Consider the following 21835-nt stretch of genomic DNA (forward strand, 5'->3'; position numbering starts at 1 on the left):
AAGGAGGCAACAGAGAGGAATTGAGCTGCGAGAGAGGGAGGGATGCGACGGAGAGGAACCTCGCCAACCCTAGAGGTGTTGTTAGGGATTTTCGGGAGAGGGGAGAGGCACATTATTTTAGTTTCATGCGGATGACGTGGAAAGTGCCACATCAGCTCGCCATATATATATATATAATTCGATAAGTTCATTTGCTCATAAGAGTTCTGGAGAAAAGTTTGAGCTTCTTATTTGCAGGAACCTTCTGTTACTGCAAGCAGATGTGCATGAATTCTATTGCTTTGAACTTTGATTAGTTATTCATATGGATGATTGATCGATTGACTTATGCACTAAGCTAATCATTGTATCAAAAAGTCTTTAACAGGAGTAATGAACAAACACATCCTAACTACAGATACTAATCTCTTAAGATGATCAGTTACTTGCATCAGGATCAGGTAGCTTTCAGTAACTTGGAAGGACCTTAGATATACGAATCAGGGAACTACTTAGCAGTGTTGGATTTCCACAAAGAGAAGGCATGAGTGATTCACCCTTTCCATCCTTGCAGTAGCCATTGCCCATCTACATCTATTACAAAGTCTTTGTGGTAGTCCTTTAGTTTTTCCTTTGCGGTGTTTATTGATGTGCGTAGATTATATACTCTTTTATGCATACTTTGACGCACATCTACTTGTATTTCATTGGCATAATCTATGTTTATTGCATCCTATTTCATTAGAATGTCATACTTCCATTATATTTTGTTCGGAGATCTACTCTTTGCTTGTTTTGATTGATAGGACGTGATTTGGAGCAAAAACGGAGCTTAAACGAAGTCTAGAGCTTCCAGAGTGTCACAGGCATGCAAAAACTAAGTTCTTCCAAGTTTTGGCCGTGTAGAGACCACATGGGCATGTCAAGGCCGTGTAGGGGTCATGTTGGGGCCGTGTAGAGACCACATGGCGATTCGGTTCACGGATTCAGAGAGGGAGGCGCCGACACTTCTACTATGGTTCGTGGCTGGCTGATCGCGGCGAGAAGGAGGCAACAGAGAGGAATTGAGCTGCGAGAGAGGGAGGGATGCGACGGAGAGGAACCTCGCCAACCCTAGAGGTGTTGTTAGGGATTTTCGGGAGAGGGGAGAGGCACATTATTTTAGTTTCATGCGGATGACGTGGAAAGTGCCACATCAGCTCGCCATATATATATATATAATTCGATAAGTTCATTTGCTCATAAGAGTTCTGGAGAAAAGTTTGAGCTTCTTATTTGCAGGAACCTTCTGTTACTGCAAGCAGATGTGCATGAATTCTATTGCTTTGAACTTTGATTAGTTATTCATATGGATGATTGATCGATTGACTTATGCACTAAGCTAATCATTGTATCAAAAAGTCTTTAACAGGAGTAATGAACAAACACATCCTAACTACAGATACTAATCTCTTAAGATGATCAGTTACTTGCATCAGGATCAGGTAGCTTTCAGTAACTTGGAAGGACCTTAGATATACGAATCAGGGAACTACTTAGCAGTGTTGGATTTCCACAAAGAGAAGGCATGAGTGATTCACCCTTTCCATCCTTTCAGTAGCCATTGCCCATCTACATCTATTACAAAGTCTTTGTGGTAGTCCTTTAGTTTTTCCTTTACGGTGTTTATTGATGTGCGTAGATTATATACTCTTTTATGCATACTTTGACGCACATCTACTTGTATTTCATTGGCATAATCTATGTTTATTGCACCCTATTTCATTAGAATGTCATACTTCCATTATATTTTGTTCGGAGATCTACTCTTTGCTTGTTTTGATTGATAGGACGTGATTTGGAGCAAAAACGGAGCTTAAACGATGTCTAGAGCTTCCAGAGTGTCACAGGCATGCAAAAACTAAGTTCTTCCAAGTTTTGGCCGTGTAGAGACCACATGGGCATGTCAAGGCCGTGTAGGGGTCATGTTGGGGCCGTGTGAACCTCACACGGCCGTGTGAAGGCCGTGTGAGATTTCCTGCACAGCAGATCAAAAGTAAAATATCTATAACTTTGTACTCGGTTGGAGTTTTGGACTATTCTTTATACCGATTTGTAGATAACTTCAAGATCTACAACTTTGATGAAGACTTCAACCAGAGAAAACCCAATCTTGATGGTGTAAAAGACGCTGAAATGAAGCATTACAGTTTAGAGCTATGACAAGGGTCATGCAAGGGGTGTGCAAGGGCCATGCAAGGGGGTGTGACCTGCACACGGCCGTGTGAGGCACATGGCCCATGGCCGTGTGAGCCACACGGCCATGTAAGGTTTCCAGAGGAGAAGAATGGCATGACCGTGTGAATCCACATGGCCGTATAAGGTTTCCAGAGGAGAAGAATGGCATGGCCGTATGACTCCACACAGCCGTGTAACTTTGACAGAGAAGGAGAAGAATATGGCCATGTCCCAGACACGGCCGTGTAAGAGTACCAGAACTGGAGGCAGTGCAGGTCATGTAGATCTACACGGCCATGCAAGGGGACAGTGGCAGAGCAGGCCACGGCCGTGCCAACCTCACACGACTGTGTGAGGTTGGCAGAGAAGGAAGTGGTGCAGGTCGTGTGAGTCTCACACGGCCATGCCACGGGGCCGTGTGGCGCCCGTGCCAAGCCTATAAAAGGGGTTTTCTTCCCCTTTTCTCACATCTTTTGGTTGGTCTTTGGCTTGGGGCTTCTTCCCCATTTCTTGGGGAAGGGTTCTCCCCCTTGGGGGAACCCTAGATCTTCCATCCTTCGCTGATCCGTCCACCTCCGGAGCAAGGATTGCATCCAAGAAGACCGGTGCTACATGGATAAGCTTTCTCTTCTATTCTCCTTATGTTTTGAGTTGTAGATTGCTTTATTTCTTGTCTCTTGATTGTAATTATCTTGCAATGGAGTAGATCTCTAGATCTAGGATTTAGGAAGTATTTGTGATGTGATGATGATGTAAAACTCTTGTGGATTAGCCAATTTCCTATTTCTATGATATTGTCTTGTTTGTATCTATTTGATCTTGTATGGAATGTTGTGATTTGGCTTAATGACCATGCTTGATTGAATGTCTATAGATCTTGTAGAGATTATTTCTCACTCGATTTTCCGAGGGATCCACGTGACAGGTGCAAGCCCGTGTAAGGACGTTTGAAGGATAACCTTGAAAAGGGGAAATGGATTATTCAACAGGGTAGGATAGATTGTTTGTTTAATCTTTGTATCTTAATGGGTTGAGAAGTTATGAATTCCTATGTTGATATCCGAGGGAAGCATAGTAATAGGTGCAATCCTGTGTAAGGACAACGTAGATTCATATCCAATGATCACATTTAGGTGCATATTTCAGTCCTAAGTCGGTTGTCTATTGCAAGAGAGAACCGGCAACCTTATACAAATGTTAGACAATTGAGGAATAAGATTTGGTAAAACATTTACATTGAATAACATCACAAAGAAACCGAAATCCTACTATCTATTCTGTAATGACCCAAAATTTCCTTGTCTTAAGTTCTAAAAGTCCTTATTAATACTTAGAAATGTTATAGAAATATTCTAGAGATTTTAGAAGTATTTTTATGTAATTTTTGGAGGTCGTTTGGTATTTTTACTAAATGAAAGAAGTTTCGACAAAAATAATGTCCAAGCCGAGATTCGAACCGACGACCTCCGGCCGAACCAAGTCTTAAGCGAATCCAGCTGACCAAGTGCCCAAGGAGGCGTTGCTGATTAAATAGAGGTCGAAATTGTATTTAAGTAGTAGAAGTTAATAATAGAAAATAATTAAGCATAAAAAGGTTCGGCTGAGGACTCGAACCCAGGAGCTCCAGCCGACCCGAATCTTAAGCGGAGCGCAATAGCCAAGTGCTCAAGCGGATGTTTCTTGATAAGAAGGGAAGCGAAATATACTTAAGCAATAGTTAGATCACAGAATGCCCTAGTTATAAAAAGAGGACTTAATTTTCCCGAGACCTAATTCCTCTCTTCCCTTCTCTCGCGCGGCATTCCTCTTCTCGGGCGGAAACGAAGAAGACCTAGGGCTTCACTTCCGGCGGCCGACGAGTGGCTAACTCCGGGGGTTCTTCACCAATACGAGGTCTTCTCGTCGAGGAGGAGCCATAAGCACGAAGCAGAGGTCGAGAGCTCGAGTTTTCCCGAAGCCCTAGCTGCCTCTCTTTGGTTGTGAGTCCAAGAAACCATTGTAAGTTGCTACTCACATGCGGTAAGAGTAGTTCCGAATATGATTTGGTGTTTCCTTGTTTTTTTTTTTTGAGTATGCTGTGAAGATTTTGGTTTAGGGCTTGTTGCCGTGAGTTTTTATAGGAAGATGAGAAGGGGTTTTAATGGATTTGGCATATAGTTTAGGCTTCTCAATTCTGATAATAAGCATCTCATAATTGGATTATGTGGAGTATTCTGTTCCTTTTTGGTTTTCTGCCGTGGTTCTGAACAGGGGAATGGATTGTGGTTTAGGATGACTCTGCCGTGGGTTACATGAAGGAAACAGAAGAGATTGATTATTTAGGTATTACTATTTTGTTCCAAAGCATGCTGCTAACAGATTTATCGATATGCATGTAACCTCTTGGCATTAGTTTATTCCTTCTTGCTGTCATGTGTAGGAATAGACTTCTATGAAAGTATGCAGTAAGGTTGTTTGTGCCTATTAAATCTTTTATTTAGAGGCTTATGAGGAGTAGCATGAGTATCTTTATTTTCTTTGCTTTCGGATTACACTGTACAACATTGGAATAACTAGAGATTATTGAGTAGCATGCGTTCTTTGCTCTCTTTCTTTTATCTCTGTTGTAGCAAGATTTATAGGTTTTAATTCCAACAAGTTTTAGATTTAGTTTAAGCTTGTATGCAGATTTTATTAAGTTTACAAGTGCATATTTTATTAAGCTTACAAGTGCAGATTTTATTAAGATTATAATGCAGATTTTTATTAAGCTTGAATGCAGATTTTGATTAAGCTTATATGCAGATTTTTGTTTAAGCATTACAATGTTAGAAGTTATTTAAACATTTCAGTTCTTAAAGAAGCATTCTTTTATTAGAAGTATTGACAAGTATAAGCAAGATAAAGAAAAGAAAGAAAAAGGCCAAGGCCTTTAGTATATCTCAAAGTCAATACTTTAGGGATTTTGGCACACAAGGTGCTTGTTAAAATGCCAAGGCATTTAAAGAAAAAATAATTAAGATAATAAGATATTTTACTTTGAAGAGGCTAGTACCCGACTTCCAAGGTTGTCGTTAAACAAATCCAGGTGTCCAATTCCAAGGTCTTGGCCTTGATAGACCAAGGTCTGCTCTTTTAGGATTGGTGGCTCGCTACCCCAACCTATTAGGGAGCGCGCATAAGATGGTACTACGCCTGGGCCCAAGAGAGGTTGATTATTATTTTGAAGTAATAAAGTATAAGTTTTTAAACAAGTGAAATAAGATTCAGAAAGTGTTTAAAGTTCAGCAAGTTAGAACTGTTTGTTCCTTTTAGCACTGTAAACCTTAGTTTAATTGCTACTTTTATTGTGCATGAGCAGATTTTTCCATTTTACTATTAGTAGAGCTCGAGCAGTATCTTTTTCTAGCTTTCCCTTTTGCTATTGAATATGCATGATCAGAATTCATTTTCTATTTCGTTGCTATAGGTTTAAGCATGAGCAGTATTGAATCTTATTTCCATTTCTTTGCTAGGGATTTGAGCATGAGCAGTATTGAATTATATTGTTATTTCTTTGCTATAGATTCAAGCATGAGCAGTATTGATTTTAGATTTCTAGGTTTCTTTGCTATTAGATTAACATGAGCAGCTATATATGCTTTACTTTTAGAGCATTCAATTTCTAGTTTCTTCTCGTATACATGCACATTCGTGTTTTTGTGAGTTAGACAGCGCTTACTAAGCATTCACTTATAGTTTGCATTTTCTCTTACCGCAGATAAAGGAAAGGAAAAGCTATAGCAAAGGAAGGCGACGAGGAGGTGCGGATGGTGTGTGATGCCAGGACTATGGGAGAGACTTGGGATGTTATTAAGTTTTCGTATTTTAGTGGATAAGAAACATTTGAGATGCATTTTATACTCCATGTCATTTGAGATTGTATTTTATACTCCATGTCATTTGAGTTTATTCTTGATTTAGATTGCATGTTAAGATGAGTTCAGTTTAGTAAGTAAATACTTTTGTGTTTACATTGAGATATAGTTTCATATGCTGCTTGCTATTATGTGTTATATATGCATGTCAGTATTGTATTATGTTTTAGTCCTGCTGTACTGCATATACTCTGCCGAAATTTTAAGTTTTCTGGGAAATTTTAAGTACAGTTTGTTACACTATTTAAGTAAGAGTTTATAGTAGTTATGTAACGGACACCTTTAGAGAGTAGTGAGAAGGGTGGTCGTTACAGTTGGTATCAGAATAGTTCCTATTCTCCAGCATCACACATCAGCACCAGCCTTGCCGTCTTCAAGTAAGAATGTATTTATACTTTCTTTTATGCTTTTCCTTTAGTGCTTGCAGTATAGAGAAATGTTTAGAAGTACCTACTCATATGTGTTTAAAGTCAAGAATCATGCTTAAGATATATCTAGAAAGTATAGTGATGATTTCAAGTTTTCCCTCTGCATGACGAGATGTCAAGAAGAGGGTGTCCCTGTACCACTCGTACTTAGGACCGAGCTCAGGAGAACGAAGAACCTAGAACAACTGAGCCTAATCTTTTTGAAGTTGTTGCCCAACTCCAGAGACAAGTGGCAGAGCAGCAACAAGTGATTGCCAATCTAATGGCCAATCAGTAGCCAGTTCCTCCCACTCCTCCAACCATAAATGTGGGGACTCCATTGGTGACTAAGGACCCACCAGTTACTCAGGAAGTCGCAACAGCACCTCAAAGGCAAGAAGCATACCTTATCCAGTGGCTGAAGCTGAAACCAGAAAACTTCTCAGGCACAACTGAGCCTTGGGATGCTCAAGCTTGGTTCAAGACACTAGAGAGCACAATGGAGCTTCTTAACTGGCCAAAAGTCGAGAAGGTCAAGTGTGCCTCTTTCTGCCTATCTGGAGATGCTCGTATGTGGTGGGAGAGAGTTAAGAACAAGAGAGCAACCAATCAGATGAGCTGGGCTGACTTTGAGACAGAGTTTTATGAAGAATTCTTCCGCCAACGGATCACCAATAAGCATTATGAGGAGTTTATAGAATTCAGACAAGGTGACCTGTCAGTGGAAGAAGCAGTAAAGAGATTCAACAGACTAGCTCGTCTCTGCCCAGAGCTAGTAAGTACGGAGAAGGAACGAGTCAGACTGATGCTCAGGATGCTGAGACCAGTGATAGCACTTAATGTGAGTAGTAGAACTCACCAGCCCCAGACTGGCGAAGAGCTGGTCAGCAGAGCATTAGTCACTGAGCACTATCTGAACAACATCAAGGCACAACGAGCGCAACACAAGCCAGTCAAGATAGAAGATAAGATGTCACGCCCCAGAAGAGTCCCTGTCCGAAGAAATTTCGGCAGCATCTCCCCTGTACGGCGGACAATCTGAAACTTCTACATAACACATATACCTCAGCCACAGGCGGCTGGAATAATAACAATAAATAAAAAAATAATCACCACGCAGTTTATATAGATATTCAGCCTCTGGCTGTCACAACCACGCAGTTAAATATAGTAATCACAAACAATAGTACTCTGACTTGAAATCCACCCTACTCAACTACACTCGTAAAGCTCAAATCCGACGAACTCACCTCTTCTGCCGTCCAGGCAGGCATGTAGTAAAAAAAATATAGAATAGAACATCCATCAATATCAAAACAAAAACATACGATGTCCAAGTATCCAAATAACCAAGTACACACATAAGCAAATAAGAACCAAACCAAATGGTAAATAAATCCTCGAGGTCTGCAGGGATCTAGCACTACGTGCAGTGAGGACTAGCGACTGGAACTCCCTCCGGACAGCATCAACCTGAAAATAACAACGATGGAGGCGGGGTGAGTCCAACACTCAGCAGGTACAATTGATATGCAAAGTAAAGAAATAACACCTAACACTAATCATGCGTACAGTCTCCTGATATAAGAAAGATAAAAATATGCATCTGAAGTAAACAGGAGAGTAACTGTACTAACCAGGACCCGGTATAAGGACAAACAGTCCGAAAGGTATAGAAGACCTGTATGCATGTCAAACATAGGTATCCAAATAATATGCAGCATATAAATGCAGCAAACACAATCACAAACAATAAATGCATCATGCATATGATGCCAATGTTATGGTCACCCCTGACGCCAGTCAGCCAACTCATAACAAAAGTGGAACTGAGTGGGTAGAGCTGTGACAACCGTGCACTCTGCATCACTACCCCTAATGAGTGACCGAGTGGACGGGATGCTGTCGGAGTACATACGTACTCCTACCCCAAATCATAAATGGGGGAGCGCAATGCTCTTATCTCCCGGTACGCTATGACGGGGAGGAATCTCTAACGTGCTACACGCTGCGTCACACTACCCATGAGCAGATCAACGGAGCACCGGAAGAGTCAAACTGACGTGCTACCACGCTGTGTCACGCTACCCATGAGCGTCACAACGGAGCACCGAAAAGTGATGAAAACTGGCAAAGTGCTCGACAATAATGGAGCAATCTCTCACACAGCATGCAATCATGCGAATGGTGCATGTCACTAAGCATGGTAATATGCTAAATCAATCTCTGGACATATGATAATGTGCACCAAAGTAAATAAATCATATCAAGGTATACTGATCACATAAGGTATCAAACCTAGGTCCTGACATGGTAAAACATGGTTATATCACTACCCATGAACATGTGAAATCAGATAGGTATCAACCCGAAATGCAAACAAACAATCAATCAAGCAGGTAACATGTATCGAGCAGTGATTAACCGAAACAAATAAGAAAACACAATTAATGCAAATTGTTAATTTCATTACTGAGCATATCAAAGACAATAAGTCAAAAGTACCCGCCTCCAATAGGAAAGGTCCAATCTGGTCCGAACACGACGTCGAGATACTCGTTCTCGCGTCAAGGTCCTGTGATACCACAGAGAGATATTTTATTTAGCTACAAATTAAACGAATAGCCAAATAAAATCTTTAAGAACAATTTTTAGGGAAAACCCCTAAACCATAAATCTCAATCTACCTAAAACCAATCCAACGATTAATTAACGAACCCTAATTATTCCAAATCTCCGTTTTAAGTGATACTACAGCAAGGATAAATTCTTCCATATTGGCATACTACAATTATCCAACAAACTTGAACCAACAATTATATACCAATCATACCAACTCATGTAAATCCAAATCCCTACACCTTACCTCAACGCTAAGCTTCTCCGATTGATCATGGCCAGATCAGGCATAGCACAAACAGGACTCGACACTGTTGCTCCTGTTCGAAAATAACCTGTGTAGAGGTAACAGTGGACCAAGGGCTAGGGCACGAAAGCAAGCAATCTCCAGCGATGGTCGGCTGTGCTTGGATGTCGCTGAAGAGATGGGTGTCGCGACTGAGGCTAGGGCACCGGCAGCAGGGAGTCGGCTATGTCACGAGCCCACAAGAGGAGGAGTCGCGGTGACCGGCTGTGGTGGCGGCGCGAGGTGGCTAAGGCAGAGGCGTCGGTGTGCGGCTCGGGAGGAAAAGGAGAGATGTCAGCGTTGGGTAGAGGAAGACCTCTGCTCGGCTGTGCCTGAGTGCCAGCGAGGAGACGCCGGCGATGAGGGGCGCACAGTGGCGTCGAGATCGCAGTGTGCGGCGGGGACGAACGACTGTCGGAGGCGCGGCGGTGAGAATGAGGCGTCGGCGGCGCACGGCTAGGGCACAGCAAGAGGAAGTGAGAAGAAACGAGAAGAAGAAGAGAGGGAACCGCTCGGCGCCGGTTAGGGCTCGGGAGAAGGCGCGGGTGAGGGCATGGGGAAGAAAGGGCTCAGGGAAAAATATAAGAGAAAAAGAAATAAAAAAAAGAAAAAAAAAAAAAAAGAAAAGAAAATTAAATCTTTTCCTCATTAAAACAGGGTAGCCTAAACAGGCTTTTCCGGCCCCGTTTTAATCCCCGTGAACTCGTCCGTACGAGCTCCGAAAAATTCCCGAAAAATTTATAAAAATTCCGGAAAATTCCCTTATTAATATTCGCCTATTTCCGGTATTTTACACAAGACAGTGGGGAATCAGAGACCCTAGTCAAGTGATCATAATTGGAAGGGCAAGGGTAATAAAAGGAAGAACAAGAAAGACCTAAGCAGGAAGATGTTCGGGTAGTCTGCGAGTATCCAGAGGTATTTCCAGAAGAGCTACCTGGACTACCTCCCAACAGAGAAGTGGAGACTGAAATTGAATTGGTTCCTGGTACCGGTCTAATTTCAAAAGTTCCATGCCGCATGTCTCTAGCAGAGCTGAAAGAGTTACAAGAACAACTTCAGGAGCTGTTTGACAAAGGCTTCATCCGCCCTAGTCATTCACCATGGGGAGCTCCTGTGTTGTTTGTTAAGAAGAAGGATGGATCTATGCGGATGTGCATAGATTATAGGGCTCTGAATCAAGTGACAATCAAGAACAAGTACCCACTACCCAGAATCGACGACTTATTTGATCAATTGAAAGGGGCAACAGTGTTCTCTAAGATAGACCTGCGCTCTGGGTACCATCAGTTGAAAGTGAAGGAAAGTGATATACCCAGAACAGCTTTCAGGACCAGATACGGACACTATGAATTCGTAGTCATGCCTTTTGGTGTGACTAATGCACCTGCAGTCTTCATGGACTTGATGAGAGTGTTCAGAGAATACCTTGACAAATTTGTCATCGTGTTCATTGACGACATTCTAGTCTATTCCAGAACCCCAGAGGAGCATGACACGCACTTGAGAATAGTACTATAGACCCTACAGCAGAAATAGATTTATGCCAAATTCTCGAAGTGCGAGTTCTGGTTAAATCAGGTGGCGTTTCTAGGTCACATTATTTCTAAAGAAGGCATCCAAGTGAATCCTGCCAAGATAGAGGCAGTCAATAATTGGCATAGGCCCAAGAACGTTAGAGAGATCAGAAGTTTCCTTGGTTTAGCTGGGTATTACAGAAAATTTGTGGAGGATTTTTCCAAGATAGCCTCTCCACTAACAACCCTAACGAGGAAGGACAAGAAGTTTGACTGGTCAGACAAATGTGAGCAGAGTTTCCAAGAGCTAAAGAAGAGACTGACCAGTGCTCCCATCTTGATAGTTCTAGAAAGTGACAAGAGTTTTGACATCTACAGTGATGCTTCCAATATGGGCCTAGGAGTTGTACTCATGCAAGAAGGAAAAGTTATAGCTTATGCTTCCAAACAACTCAAAAACTATGAGAAGAACTACCCCACTCATGATCTTGAGCTGGTAGCTATGGTCTTTGCACTAAAACTCTGGCGACACTACTTGTATGGAGTCCAGTGCAGAATCTTCACAGACCATCAGAGTTTAAAGTATTTTTTCACCCAGAAAGACTTAAACATGAGACAGTGCAGGTGGCTGGAGTTGGTAAAAGACTATGACTGTGAAATCCTCTACCACCCAGGTAAAGCTAACAAAGTGACAGATGCACTAAGCAGGAAGTCCAGTGCACTCCCGATGTCTTTGTCATCATTAGCCCTGCCACTGCAGAAGGAGTTGTCAGATTTCGGACTTGAAGTTATTTATAGGCAACTCTCTACATTGACCTTAGAGTCAACCTTGCTTGAGGATATACAGAGAAAGCAAAGTGAAGATCCAGATATCTAGAAGATCAAGCAAGGGATATAAAAAGAAGAAAATTCAGAGTTTCGAGTATCAGACGGTGGAGTTCTTTATCAGGGGAGCCGCCTTTGTGTTCCCAATGATGAGGAATTGAGAAAGAAGATTCTAGAAGAAGCTCATAGTACACCTTACTCCATGCATCCTGGTTCCACCAAGATGTATCAGGATGTGAAACAGAGATTCTGGTGGTCTGGACTCAGAAGAGATGTTGCAAAATATGTCAGTACCTGCCTGACATGTCAGAGGGTCAAAGCAGAGCACCAGAGACCAGGAGGAGTTCTACAGCCTCTCCCAATACCAGAATGGAAGTGGGAAGACATATCCATGGACTTTGTAATAGGTCTTCCAAGAACCATGAACGGATATGATGCAGTATGGGTAATAGTGGACAGATTGACGAAGGCTACCCATTTTCTAACCATCAAGGTGTCTCATTCTATAAAGCAGTTGACACAACTGTATGTTAAGGAAGTGATCAGACTTCATGGAGTTCCAAAATCTATTGTGTCTGATAGAGATGGGCGCTTCACCTCTCACTTTTGGGAGTGTGTTCAGAATGCACTAGGCACCAAACTCAAGTTCAGTACAGCCTTCCATCCTCAGACTGATGGACAGATAAAGCGAGTAAATCAGATTTTAGAAGATATGCTTAGAGCTTGTGTACTAGATTTCAAGGGAAGTTGGTGCAAGTATCTGTGCTTAGCTGAGTTTGCCTACAACAATAGCTATCAGACCACCATCAAGATGGTACCATATGATGCGTTGTATGGTAGGAAGTGCAGATCACCCATTTGTTGGCAAGAAGCAGGTGAAAGAAAAGAAATGGAAGTAGAGCTGGACATTCAGACTGAGATGATAGATGAGACCACTCAGGCTATCCAGAAGATCAGACAGAGGATTGAGACTGCCCAGAGTAGACAGAAAAGTTATGCTGACACACGCCGTAGGCCACTTGAATTTCAAGTAGGGGATTCAGTTTTTCTCAAAGTCGCTCCTATGAAGGGAGTGATGAGATTTGGCAAGAATGGCAAATTAAGTCCTCGCTATGTAGGACCTTACCTGATTACAGAGAGGATTGGGAAGGTAGCTTACAAGCTGGACTTACCACAAGACATGTCAGTAATACACAATGTATTTCATGTCTCCATGCTAAAGAAGTGCATCCACGACCCTAGCCAAGTGATTCAGCCTCAGTCGATGTAGATCCAGAAGGATCTTAGCTATGAGATTAGACCTACACAGATAGTGGACAGAGCAGTCAAGAGACTAAGAAACAAAGAGGTGCCACTAGTGAAGGTCATCTGGCAGAACCAGAAGCATGAGAAAGTCACTTGGGAGCGTGAGGATAGTATGAGACAGAAATATACAGAATTATTCTAAGTTCTAGGATGAACTTTTTATAAGGTATGGGGGATTGTAACAACCCAAAATTTCCTTGTCTTAAGTTCTAAAAGTCCTTATTAATACTTAGAAATGCTATAGAAATATTCTAGAGATTTTTAGAAATTTTTAGAGTATTTTTATGCAATTTTTGGAGGTTGTTTGGTATTTTTACTAAACGAAAGAAGTTTCGACAAAAATAATGTCCAAGCCAAGATTCGAACCGGCGAACTCCGGCCGAACCAAGCCTTAAGCGAATTCGACTGACCAAGTGCCCAAGCAGGCATTGCTAATCAAATAGAGGTCGGAATTGTATTTAAGTAGTAGAAGTTAATAATAGAAAATAATTAAGCATAAAAAGGTTCGGCTGAGGACTCGAACCCAGGAGCTCCAGCCGACCCGAATCTTAAGCGGAGCGCAATAGCCAAGTGCTCAAGCGGATGTTTCTTGATAAGAAGGGAAGCGAAATATACTTAAGCAATAGTTAGATAACAGAATGCCCTAGTTATAAAAAGAGGACTTAATTTTCTCGAGACCTAATTCCTCTCTTCCCTTCTCTCGCGCGGCGTTCCTCTTCTTGGGCGGAAACGAAGAAGACCTAGGGCTTCACTTCCGGTGGTCGGCGAGTGGCTAACTCCGGGGGTTCTTCACCAATACGAGGTCTTCTCGTCGAGGAGGAGCCGTAAGCACGAAGCAGAGATCGAGAGCTCGAGTTTTCCCGAAGCCCTAGTTGCCTCTCTTCGGTTGTGAGTCCAAGAAATCATTGTAAGTTGCTACTCACCTGCGGTAAGAGTAGTTCCGAATTTGATTTGGTGTTTCCTTGTTTTTTTTTTAGTATGCTGTGAAGATTTTGGTTTAGGGCTTGTTGCCGTGAGTTTTTATAGGAAGATGAGAAGGGGTTTTAATGGATTTGGCATATAGTTTAGGCTTCTCAATTTTGATAATAAGCATCTCATAATTGGATTATGTGGAGTATTCTGTTCCTTTTTGGTTTTATGCCGTGGTTCTAAACAGGGGAATGGATTGTGGTTTAGGATGACTCTGCCGTGGGTTACATGAAGGAAACAGAAGAGATTGATTATTTAGGTTTTACTATTTTGTTCCAAAGCATGCTGCTAACAGATTTATCTATATGCATGTAACCTCTTGGCATTAGTTTATTCCTTCTTGCTATCATGTGTAGGAATAGACTTCTATGAAAGTATGCAGTAAGGTTGTTTGTGCCTATTAAATCTTTTATTTAGAGGCTTATGAGGAGTAGCATGAGTATCTTTATTTTCTTTGCTTTCGGATTACACTGTACAACATTGGAATAGCTAGAGATTATTGAGTAGCATGCGTTCTTTGCTCTCTTTCTTTTATCTCTGTTGTAGCAAGATTTATAGGTTTTAATTCCAACAAGTTTTAGATTTAGTTTAAGCTTGTATGCAGATTTTATTAAGTTTACAAGTGCAGATTTTATTAAGCTTACAAGTGCAGATTTTATTAAGATTATAATGCAGATTTTTATTAAGCTTGAATGCAGATTTTGATTAAGTTTATATGCAGATTTTTGTTTAAGCATTACAATGTTAGAAATTGTTTAAACATTTCAGTTCTTAAAGAAGCATTCTTTTATTAGAAGTATTGACACAAGTATAAGCAAGATAAAGAAAAGAAAGAAAAAGGTCAAGGCCTTAAGTATATCTCAAAGTCAAGACTTTAGGGATTTTGACACACAAGGTGCTTGTTAAAATGCCAAGGCATTTAAAGAAAAAATAATTAAGATAATAAGATATTTTACTTTGAAGAGGCTAGTACCCGACTTCCAAGGTTGTCGTTAAACAAATTCAGGTGTCCAATTCCAAGGTCTTGGCCTTGATAGACCAAGGTCTGCTCTTTTAGGATTGGTGGCTCGCTACCCCAACCTATTAGGGAGCGCGCATAAGATGGTACTACGTCTGGGCCCAAGAGAGGTTGATTATTATTTTGAAGTAATAAAGTATAAGTTTTTAAACAAGTGAAATAAGATTCAGAAAGTGTTTAAAGTTCAGCAAGTTAGAACTGTTTGTTCCTTTTAGCACTGCAAACCTTAGTTTAATTGCTACTTTTATTGTGCATGAGCATATTTTTCCATTTTACTATTAGTAGAGCTCGAGCAGTATCTTTTTCTAGCTTTCCCTTTTGCTATTGAATATGCATGATCAGAATTCATTTTCTATTTCGTTGCTATAGGTTTGAGCATGAGCAGTATTGAATCTTATTTCCATTTCTTTGCTAGGGATTTGAGCATGAGCAATATTGAATTATATTGCTATTTCTTTGCTATAGATTCAAGCATGAGCAGTATTGATTTTAGATTTCTAGATTTCTTTGCTATTAGATTAACATGAGCAGCTATATATGCTTTACTTTTAGAGCATTCAGTTTCTAGTTTCTTCTTGTATACATGCACATTCGAGTTTTTGTGAGTTAGACAGCACTTACTAAGCATTCGCTTATAATTTATATTTCCTCTTACCACAGATAAAGGAAAGGAAAAGCTATAGCAAAGGAAGGCGACGAGGAGGTGCGGATGGTGTGTGATGCCAGGACTATGGGAGAGACTTGGGATGTCATTGAGTTTTCGTGTTTTAGTGGATAAGAAACATTTGAGATGCATTTTATACTCCATGTCATTTGAGATTGTATTTTATACTCCATGTCATTTGAGTTTATTCTTGATTTAGATTGCATGTTAAGATGAGTTCAGTTTAGTAAGTAAATACTTTTGTATTTACATTGAGATATAGTTTCATATGTTGCCTGCTATTATGTGTTATATGTGCATGTCAGTATTGTATTGTGTTTTAGTCCTACTGTACTGCATATACTCTGCCAAAATTTTAAGTTTTCTGGAAAATTTTAAGTACAGTTTGTTACACTAGTTAAGTAAGAGTTTATAGTAGTTATGTAACGGACACCTTTAGAGAGTAGTGAGAAGGGTGGTCGTTACATATTCCCCTTTCATTCATTTACGCTCTTTTGTTTCTCTCATTTCTCTTTTCATTCTCTTTAGAGTTTGTTAACAACTTTAGATTGTCTAGATAATTCGCCGTGCAAAGTTAACTAGTGCTTAATCAACAGTCCCTGTGGATACGATAATCTTTTATATTACTTGCGATATTTCCGTACACTTGTGGAACGTAACATTTATCATGTCAGGAGACAATGGAAGAGGCTTGAACCCTGCCCGGAGGTTCCTTCCCGGCCTTTACTTGTATGTCTCTGGCCTTTCCACCCTTTCTGCCCCCTCACAAACAATGGCGTTGAGTGCATCCCAACTGAAGATGTTTTTCTCTATCAGCAGCCTTGATTCGTCTTCGCATGGAACCTTTGTTTCGATCTTGTCGAGCAAGGAAGAAAAGTGGAATAAAGCTAAAAAAGGAGAATTATATGAGCCAATCACAATCACGTTGGATGTACACAGCTGGGTTGAGGTCTCTTATGGTTTTCAGTACCATATTTCTGGGGCTCTCCTCTTGTACTGTTTCATCCATCAGATTGTTGGATTTGAACAGACTATTGACGATGAGCAATTTGTTAAAATGTATATTAAAAATCTAATTTATTTATAAATATTTATTTTGAAATAAGAATTACATGAATCAAATGTCTGTATTTAGTTAAACGTAGTTGTCTATTTAATTTATATTATAGATAATATGGTGTGTGGTGTCACACAGAAGATCATGTTATCAGTTTCTTATAAATTATAAATAGTAGCTCACAACCAAGATGATTTAGGATAAACCATTGGAATGGTTGTAGTGTAATTTGGTATTAGTTTATCTTGATTATAAAATTACACTAATACACTATGTGTGTATTAAGCAGGATCATTTGAGGTTGTTCCTTTTATACTGACTGCATAAAAGAACATAACCTCTGTTATTATGGATGTGCGTACTCTTAATCCCGATATAATAACAAGTATATATATTCAGTATTTATTTCTTTAATTTATCAATGGATGAAATTTATTCGTTAAATCAATAGGCCCGATAAATTGGGAAATAATATTATTTATATGGTGTGTTGTTGATTATAGAAGGAAACTGTGTCCTAGTTATCTAGATTGATGATGCCCCCTTGAGGAGCTCATAAGGATTGTCATGTAAACCCTGCAGGTGGACTTAGTCCAACATGACAATGAAGTTGAGTGGTACTACTCTTGGAGCTAGATATTAATTAAGTGAGTTGTCAGTAACTCATTTAATTAATGGACATTCGATATCTTAAATACAGGGAGATTAATGCACTCATAATAAGAAGGAGCTCATAATGTAATATGAGATTGGTGCAGTAGTTCAATAATAACTCTTTATTGGTATGAGTTATTATTGATGAACTTGAGTTGAATGTTCGGGTCGAATACAGGAAGCTCAAGCTCATCGAGAGACCAAAATTAATTCTTTCTCTCAGTCCTTGTTGTAGCCTCTATAAAGCCTTGTATCCATAAAGTTCACTTCTTACCCAAGTAATGGGCCAGACATATCCTTGCTTGGTGCAAGGGGGTCGGCCAAGCATTAGCTTGGAGCCCAAGAGGTGGTCGGCCAAGCTTGGTGCCCAAGCAAGGGGCCGGCCACATAGGATTTAAAAGTGAGATTTTATTTTTCGATTAAAATCTTTCCTTTTATAGTCATCCATATGATTTTAAAAGAGAGTTTTAAATTTTAAAATCTTTCATTTTATAGCTATCTACAAAGGTTTAAAAGAGAGATTTTAATTTTATTAAAATCTTTCCTTTTTTGTAGTTATCTATAATGTTTAAAAAGAGATATTTTAATTTTAACAAAACTTTTCTTTTCTGTAATCATGATTTAAAAGAGAAGTTTTAATTTTAATCTTTCCTTTTTTGTAGCCTTCTACGATATTTAAAAGAGAGAGATTAATTTTAAAACTTTCCTTTTGTAGCCATCACAATAGGAAATTTAAAAGAGAGAGATTTTAATTATTATTAAAATTTCCTTTTTTTTTTGCAATTACCAAAGATTATAAAAGAGAGGTAGAGAGTGCCTTATGAAATACACACATATCTCTACAATTTATCTCCTCTCTTTTCCTTGGTGGCCGACCTCTCTCCCTTTCCGCTTCCTAAGGCCGACAACATCTTGTTTCTTCTCTCCTTTTCTTCTTTGTGAGGCCGACATCCATCTTTTCTTGGTGGCCGAAACTTGAAAGAAAAGAATGAGCACTTAGTGGCTGGTTGCTTGAGAGGAAGAAGAAAAGAAGAAAGTTTCCTATTTTGGCATTCCTTGGTGGCCAGAATTTCTTGGAGGAGAAGAAGTGGTTTGGGTGGATTTCATCTTGGTAGATTGTCGCCCACATGATGTCCAAGAGGAGGAGAGGAATACAGCAGAAGATCAAGAGGTCTTTGTTTACAAAGAAAGGTATAACTAGTTCTTAATTCCGGAGCGAAACTAGTTTTTCTTTATATGGATCCTGAAATACCGACACAAGAGGCTAGCGATTTCGTGTTTCGTTTTTATATTTCGATTTAGTGTTTTGATCTTGTGCTTCTATTGAGGTATCTGTAGTTAAATCTAGGGTTATTGTAAGAAGTTTAAATATTCAATTTCTTTGAAAGACTTTGTCTAGGAAGTAATGGATGCTCCCATATACAAGAAGGTCGACTGTCTCATCATGTTTAATCTGGAAGTCAATATTTGAAATAGATATTTAATCAACTTCTGTAATATGATTTAACTTCTGAAGAACATATGGGTTGAACTTGGAGTAAAAATGTTAAGTTTCATTTTCAATCCAAGTTTAACTTCTGAAGAATAATTTGGATTAATAATGTTAAGTTTCATTTGCAATCCAAGTTTAACTTCTGTAGAGCACATAGGCTGCTAGGAAAAATTTTGTTCTTGTACAAATTTTTGAACAAGGGAAAACAAAATAAAATTTCAAATAGCACCCAACATAATTCATCTTTTTGGATGTTAAAGTCTTCGATTCATATGGTCTCCCACTTGGTTGCGAGTGCTCGAAACTCAAATGGAATGCCAAATCTACAAGCATAATATGCTAATCTCTGCCCTGTTTCATCAACCAGCTCGGTCGGTCGTCACTCGGAAGCCAGGCCTTGGCACGTCGATGCCAGTCAATCAAAGCCTAGGAGGGCCACCTGGTCCATCAGCAAGACGACGAATGAAACACAGCCATTGGAAGCCATGGTAAATACCATAGTCTATTATTATATGCAACCTGCTAGCATCCTTGGCTACATTCATAATTGTTGTATTGGCGAAGAAATAGCAGATCTGTTTGAAAGGGGATGCAGACATATAACACCAGCAAGAGTGTAGAGATTCCTTTTGCCACAATGGATCGGTAAACCTGGCTTCCTGTGTCGGAAAGTCATGCCTCGAGCCAAGTAAGCTACTATCCTCTGGCTTGCATCTCCAAAGGGGGATGCGTGTTGTCTGATCTGCTTCAGAAGATCATTTGCGCTTTGCCAATCATCTATTGCCACAGATTGTGCACCATGGATAAGAAGCGTCCGAAGATCAATTACCTCCTTCGGTTACTTTCTTCCTCGGCCTTTTCCACTATTTGACGCTGATCTGTCCAACTTTGATGAAGATTGCTGATTAAAGGCGTGGCTCCGTGGTTAACTACGTGCAGACTACGTTTGATATGTAAGAACAAAAATATTAGCACCAAGTCAGGAAAGGGATCTTCGATGTTAGTCTTCCGACGTTCAAATCAGTCACCGACAACAAAGAGGAATAGTAAAATAGTAGACGAAAGCTCTCAACAGTGATAATGAGCACGCATACCACCTTCGGTGGTTAGACCTCCCTTTATATAGAACGGTAGTGACGTACGAGCACACAACCCAAGCTGTATGGAGCCGAATAAATATATGGGCACACATACCAAGATGCCTACATGTTTCCATACTTGTCCTATGAAAGGACGTGTCAGTAAAGCGTCTTTAACACCTTACCTTAACGGAATGTGCATATCCTTGACGTAACGGTAGAACTTTTTATCATACGATTCGCCGCTTGACCATGCCCCCATGTCAGTGGCACGGACTCCCAAGAAGGTATGCTGAGTGGGGCAAGGGTTCCCACTGCTTGGCCGAGCAGGGTAGTCGCTCAGTTTGGGGCCACCGCCCGACCACTTGGGCAATCTGTTATTACAGCCGCGTGGCTGAGTAGCTCTTTCCAATCCGGCTAGACAGTCAATCCGGGCGAACGATCCCTTCTGCGGTCGCTGTGAACATGAGAATCTACTGCCCTTCCTATATTGATGGGAGCGTAGAAAACTATCTTCCACTCGGTCGGAGAAGTTGTCCGACCGGGCGAACAAGCCGGCCGCTTGGCCACCAGAAGCTTGTCCTCTGACGGTTGACTTTGACTGCCATGCCATGGCTGCCCTTCTTGACTCTGACTTCCCTCGGGTGGGCCCTCCTTCATCACCGCATCATAAGTTTCTCCCTCAAGTCTAGTCGAAAAATGTTGCAAGTCCGACTGAATGGACGAGTGACGCCTCTAAGGCCCCCCCCCCCCCCGCCGCCCTCTCGGCAGTTCTTGTACGGTCTCTGTCGATCTGCTAGTGTCTTATATTTTATGAAGTATCAATTTACGTGTCTCCGATAGACACTTTGCTATTTTATTGTCTTTTCTTTGTATTCCCTCTCCGGGGCTATGCCCCTCTAACTACGTTGCTATCTCGGAACAACGCCTAAGTGGCACCTTCCCCAGATGCCTTAGGCCTTAACCATATGGGTTTCGCCTAGTCTGGGGCATGCGCCGCTCAGGTGCGTTTTCTTTAATACTTCTCTCCTGCCACAGTAGATTTTAGCGTTCTGGCATTTGTAACCACCGCTCGACTGGAGATCATTAGTATCACCCTCTTAATGTTGCTCGGGTTTCATTAGCCGTATATGGATTTATAGTCACTGCTCGGCTTAAATCGCAAGGTTCTATAGTCGCCGCTCAACTTAGGCAAGAGTTTATAGTCAGCGCTCGACTTATACGAGAGTTTATAGTCGCCGCTCGACTAAGGCAAGTGTTTATGGTCGCGGCTCGACTAAGACAAGAGTTTTTAGTCGCCGCTCGACTTATGCAAGAGTTTATAGTCGTTGATCGACTAAGGCAAGAGTTTATAGTCATTGTTCGACTTATGCAAGAGTTTATAATCGCCACTCGACTGTAATACTTACTACTCCAGGGTTTATAGTCGTCGCTCGACTTTTGTTAATCTCGCTCAGGTTTATAGCCGCTACTCGACTAATGTTGTTTTTCAACATTCTAAGTTTTATAGTTGTCGCTCGACTGTCTCTAATTCTCTTGAGTTTATAGCCGCCGCTCAGCTTTTCTTTAACTTCCGGTCTAGGATTTATAGTCATCACTCGGCTTAATATTTTCTTGACACTAGGGTTTATAGTTGCTGCTCAACTTGACATATGACCGATTGACCAAATAGCCTCGGACACTTAGTTTTTTCATTCATCATTCCCTGCACGGCTAATACAAATGCTATGACAAATTGTTTAACACATTCACGAACCTCTAGTCCGTTCGATACGATTAAAGATGATTGACACTCCAGAGCCGCTCAAGAGTCCGTCCTTGTTCGTCTTCCAGATAATATGTTTCCGAGCT

General features: G+C 40.7%; 1 pseudogene; it reads right to left on the reverse strand.

The window, feature by feature from the left end:
* Positions 1–487: 487 nt before the first annotated feature.
* LOC121979832 overlaps positions 488–21835 on the reverse strand; it is a 60250-nt pseudogene continuing 38902 nt past the window's right edge.

Source organism: Zingiber officinale, chromosome 5A (assembly GCF_018446385.1).
Source record: "Zingiber officinale cultivar Zhangliang chromosome 5A, Zo_v1.1, whole genome shotgun sequence".
Taxonomy (NCBI): Eukaryota; Viridiplantae; Streptophyta; class Magnoliopsida; order Zingiberales; family Zingiberaceae; genus Zingiber; species Zingiber officinale.